The following is a 6,000-nucleotide window of genomic DNA, read 5'->3' as shown; positions in this document are numbered from 1 at the left end:
TTATGGAAAGGATGTGCACGGGCCAGCCGAGTGTCACAATGCCTGAGCATTATTAAAAGCCTCTCAGGGGATACCTGAGGCATTTAAGCCTCATTTAGCATATGTCATTTCTCATCATTCCCTGCTGTCATTCAGAGGTCCATACTCTATTTCAGTTTATCTTCAAACTACTGATGGCCTGAGATGTTTTCAGTTTCTGAGCTCTCCCTATCCATGACTGTGTCTCTCCCATCCTTCACCTCCTTCCTTCAATCTTTCTCCCCTCCAGTGATCCACTTCCCTCTCTTCACTCTGAGCAAATCTGTAATCTATAATTTTGCAGCTGACTGGGAAGCAAAGTGGTGAAAATTGTTAGTTATTGGAACATTTGGGGAGATGGCACTAAGATAGGATCCTGTAAGGCACTTCCTGCTCGCTGGCGCTGGTGTAACACCTAGACCTATTTCTGACAGTGTTGGTGTGGCAGTGTGGCAGCATGGACTCCCGTTTGGCCCCACAGTGTGAGCCATCAGATGATAACTTTTTTATATAGCTGTCATTTTAGTCGCAGATAAAATTGTAAGTAAGCATTTACAGTGCTTACAGGTAGGTACATATATCCAGGACCTTGGTAACCTATGGTAGATTTAAAGAAATGCTCCCCAAGTTAAAGTTAAAGCTGCAGTGTGAGACTTTGAGATACAAATGAAATCGAGCCCAAAAAAATGTGGAATGGATTAAGTGGAGGATTTTGATCTATGCTGTAAAAGTAAATTTGAGAAAACACAAACTATCAAAGCATCATGATCCAATAGATTGTTACATTTTTCACAATTTGTTACTGTTGTTGTTGACTATACAACAACTTGATTTTCTTGTTACCCTATTTTTCTTGTTACCCCATATTATAATTAACTGAAAAAGAAAATCAAAGTCACCAGAACTTAATCTTAGTGAAGCCAACAATAACAAAGCTGATTAAACAGAATGCTATTGAATCATGCCAACTTGATAGTTAGAATTTTCTCTACTTTTACATTTTTACAGTGTAGGTCTGTGGGACACAAATCCCTTTGGAGTTGCATCACAAAAGGCATCCGGCATAAAAAATCTGCCAAAGTGAACATTGTGGAGCTATCAGTTGCCCACTGATGTGACCCCTTGTGAATAAGGGAGCAGCTGAAAGCAGCCAGGACCATGGGGTTTAAATCCCATGTGAAACCAACAGTTAGCATTCATTGCTTTTTTCTTTTCTTTTTTTTAGGTGGTGGAGACTTTGACAATACACATCCTCTCTTCCTTTTGTCTTGGTTGTCCTTTTCTAGATTTCTACAGCTTACACTAAATTTGGTTTTAAAATGTCCTGCTTTGGAGTATGATTGGATCTATGGCATCATATCTCCCTCAGAAGTGACAAAGAAACACTTCAATAGAGAAAGGAGTCCACTTTAAAAAAAAGAAAAGAAAAAGGAAAACAATCAATATTTTGAACAGTTTACTACTGGACCGATTTTCACTTGTCAACACATCAGTGCAGATTCTCACATTCTTCCTGGAGTGGCGATAAAACGTCTGCATGAAAGTTTTAATTAAAATTACTTGTCTAAAAAGATAGTTTTATAAAAGAATATAGTTTGCTAGTTAAAATGGATCATTATAGGAATTGTGTCATACAATATAAATATCATATTAAACACAACTTTTAAGTACACCTACATGTAGAGGTTCAAGTGCGTCCAGTATGATTGAGATGTCTTACTTAGGAAAGTGCTGCATTAAAAAGAATAATAATTAAATATAACTTTTTATCCCTAAAGTCTGTCTTAAAACAATAGTCTGATGATAAACTGAGTAGTTATATGCTACAGTTTATTTGCAGCTTTTAGGAACAAATCTCCTAAAACCCAGGATGAAAAAAGACATATTCCAGTAATAATGCAAAAACTATTAGTGTTCACATTGGCACCTTTAAAAACAATGAAGTTATCTTTAAGCCTCCCCCTTCTTCAGTTTGTGATACCAGCAAAGTCACGCCCAGTTTCTCAGACACAAGTGTTGACCTTTGTTGACTTCGGACTCAATTTAACCTAAAGTCCGAACTGCAAAACTTCTTTGTCAGTGAGATCCTGCTGCAACCTTCAACTGCAGCTCACATTTCAGTTTTGATTTTGGATAGTTTGCAATGTTTTGTAGAAAAATGAACACTAAGGCTTGACTCCAAACAGGACTGAGTAACAGAAAACAAACTTTTAATTAGTTGTATGATGAGTCTACAAAACAATGAGAGTAGAAAAAACCCCAAACACTAGCATGGAGCACAATGGGGAGACAACAGAGATGCCACAACAAGATGCCACTTGTTAACGCCTGGTTAACAAGACACAGCTGACTCTAATCAGGATGATGAGACCAGGGGAAGGTAATCTAAGGGCAAGGCACTCAGCCAACGCCAATAAGCAGGAACTGAAACAAAGAACTAAGGCTCAAAATACAAAAGAACTTGAAGTCAGAAGTTGAAGTCCATAAAAACTCAAACCCAGGACCATAACAAGTTTATACTCAGTTTGTTGTTCTGCCAATCCATTTTGGTTTCATACACAACAATCAGGTGAACTATGCACTCTCTCATACACCCAAACTGTGCTGAAGCTTTGGGCCCATGGGGTCATTACTTCCCTTCTCATGCAACCACTGCTGCATCCCTAAGTAATTGCCTATTGATTCAATGAAATTTGTTTAAAGTAAAGCTCCCATTGCCTGACCTTGGAACAACTCAACAATCAAACGCAGAGAAAGTGATGACACTGATGCAGATAAATTGTCATTTAATCAGAATAGAGACTGATGAGATGAGACAGAGGATTATTTCTCCCTTGTCTGTGTAGATGGATATATGTGAGTCGTCTGTGTGGATGTATCAGTTTGGATTACTGGGCTCCGGGGCGTCTTCTCTCTTATTCAACACATTATATGTGGCAGGCTTCAAGTAATATTTTCACGCTGAAGCAAGTAGCACCCTAAGGTGTAAAAAAAAAATATATATATATATATATATATATATATATATATATATATATATATATATAAAACTGGTATATATACACCAGTTTGAAGTAGTGTAGACATTTTCATAATCAGGATTGGCATGCAGACGGGATAGAGAAAGGCCTGCTGTTGGTGCTTGGGAAGTTAGCTAAGTTAGGATTGGAGGGAAGTGACAGGCCATGTGTGTGGATGAGATGAGGAACAGGAGGCTGGAATGAAGACAGGACTGTGGATGTCAGATGCAGCACAGGGAGAACAGACTGCACAGGCAGGGGGTCAGGAAAGAAAGGGTCTAAGTGTAGAAGCGGGAGGGGATTGAAGTGACAGGTCAGTGCACGTCTCATCTTCCATCCATCACACAGTCCCTTTGTGGTTCAATCAAACCACAAATGTCTTGACTGAATTTGACTGCAGGAGCACAGGTGAATGCGTATTCATGCAGACACCTGTGTCCACTTGTGTATGCCGGACAAAAATATCCTCCAATCAAATGAGAAGACAAGCTTCTCCTACTGAAGCCTACGCACGTTCTTCACTGTGCATATGTAAGTTCTTAGGAGCTGGGTATTTTGTAATGGCTGCACTGTAATTTAGAGTGAAAATGCATTTTCCAAACCCGGCCTTTAGGGAGACTTGATAGTCCAGAATTGTTCTGTAGCCATATTGTGTGCAGAGATAAAACTAATTTCACAGCCCATTAGACATATTTGAAAAGAAGCAGCCAGTAGACTCACAGTGGGAATACAGCATCAAGAAAATTATAGTTTACAGTGCTACCAAATACCAGCTCTGGCAGGTCACACAGTCATGGTGACACAGTCATTAGGCCCACAGTGCAGGTCCAAGGCTACTTCCTGGATACACTAATGAGAGGGTGAACCAACCTGTCAGTCTACCCCCTCCTTAGGCAAAACTCCATGAGCTTATACAAACACTCTTCTGAGGTGGCATTTTGTGAGACGTCTCTCTGAGCCCTGCTTCCCCTTCTTTATGCTGGCAAAAGGTAAATTTGTTTCTCCGCATTCATAATGCAGGACTGTAATTGGCTGGGCTTCTATCAAATAGCTACAACACTTTCTCTGGGGTTTTTCTTTTCTTCTCTTTCTCTCACTCACTTTTCTCTCTCTTCATTTCTCTTCATCGGCTCTCTTTCTCACTCCACCTCACCCATAATCCTCTATGTCTTCCCCCACGCCCTGGCTTTAGCTTTTGTCAAACCTCAGCTCAAGGTCATTTTGTCAAGCCACAGTTGGCTTCAGTTTTTATTTTTTAACAATGCAAATGTCTTTCATGTGTCTCCTTTGCCTCTATATTCCATCTCATGCATGCAGTTACCAGGTTACGCATTCTGAAAGTTAATTTCACCTAGTCCTTATATATTAATGTGCTTGTCTGCATCAATTTAGCTTTTCTCTGATTTGAATTCTATCATTGCAGAGTTCCTTGTTCAAATTGGTTTTATTTTCTCCCGTCCTTTGGGATCTATCTTGTAAGTCTCGCCTCTTACGTTATTTTCTATTTGAGCCGGAAGTGGTGCTTTCGTGATATTTTGAGTCATTGCGGACATTTTCATTTATAGTAGACTCCTGCTGTTTCTGAGTATTACTGTAATAAGAACAGATATTAGGTTTCTGTGATTTTCAAAGGCCCACCTAACTCAGTCTGAATGTAAGTCAGTGTCTAAACATCTGTAAAACGTGTTCTTATTTTTTTAACAGCTGTTCTGTGTGTTTAAAATTCAGTATTCGCATACTGGAAAAATTGCTACTATCCTGGTTTTACTTAGTTTCTGTGGTGGTAAATAGTAAATAGGACGTTAAGCTAAAACAACCACTTCTGGAGTTTTTAATAGTTTTTGCTCACTGTTCATCCCTTTACAACCACAGTGTACTCATCTTCTGATGTCACAAAGCTGCACTTAAATGAGTTCCACAGTCACAGATTGCAGTCCAATAGAGCACCTCTGGGATGTAGTAGAATGGGAGATCAGCATCATGGAAGTGCAGCTGACACATCTACAGCAACTGTGTGATGCTGTCATGTCAATATGGACCAGGATCTCTAAGAAATTATTTCAGTGCCTTATTGAATCTGTGCTGTTAAGAAATAAAGAGGTTCTGAAGCCCAAAGGGGTCCAACCCTTTACTAGCAATGTGTACCTAATGAAGTGGCTGCTGAGTCTTTCTTTTCTCAAACTATGAACCCGACTATATGAACTTTTTTCCCCCTAACTTTTATTTTCCCAGATGAATTATTCTAACTTTTGCAATCTCCACCATTTCCTCTGGGAACACCATAATGTTGACATTTATGTTTAAAAATGAATTAACTTACTACTCAAGAGAGTTCTACAAAGTTTTGTACACATAATCATACACTCCTTGAATGTTTATTAGTCCCAATGCATTGCTCTATCCCTCAATGAATTAATAGCTATAGGCTGATAAATCTGAGTCCAGAAATGTTTTTTATAGTAATTATTATCCACTGAATCATCTGATCCCTTGACTTTTCCTCAAGCACCATCATGAGACTAACCTTTTTTACTTCCTACCAAAATGTCTCATCAGCCATTGGATGGATTGTGGTAATATTTGGTACACTATTCTTATCTATCAATTATGAACATTATTATCATTCCTTTGATCTTTCACCTTTTGGTTACACAACTTTGTTGATGTAAATCCAGTCTCGCTAAAATAATTCCATAAAACGAGACTCACAGTATTATTATTTGTTACGGAAACAAAGTTGTAATATAAAAGGCATCTCCTATTATAGTCTCTTCAGGATCTATCATGCATATGTGTTGTAGTCTGGCAATTGTAGTCCAGGCCCCCCACTTTCTCTGTTGACTAGTCATCAATGCTCAAGCTAGGCTAGACCCCAGGTCTTGACTTTTTTCCAGGTTTACCAGAACTCATGCCAGTGTCCTTGAAACTACGCTGGACAGACGGGGCTGCAGACCACCTCGCT

Source organism: Oreochromis aureus, linkage group 5, assembly GCF_013358895.1.
Source record: "Oreochromis aureus strain Israel breed Guangdong linkage group 5, ZZ_aureus, whole genome shotgun sequence".
NCBI lineage: Eukaryota > Metazoa > Chordata > Actinopteri > Cichliformes > Cichlidae > Oreochromis > Oreochromis aureus.
Note: the sequence above shows the minus strand (reverse complement) of the source record.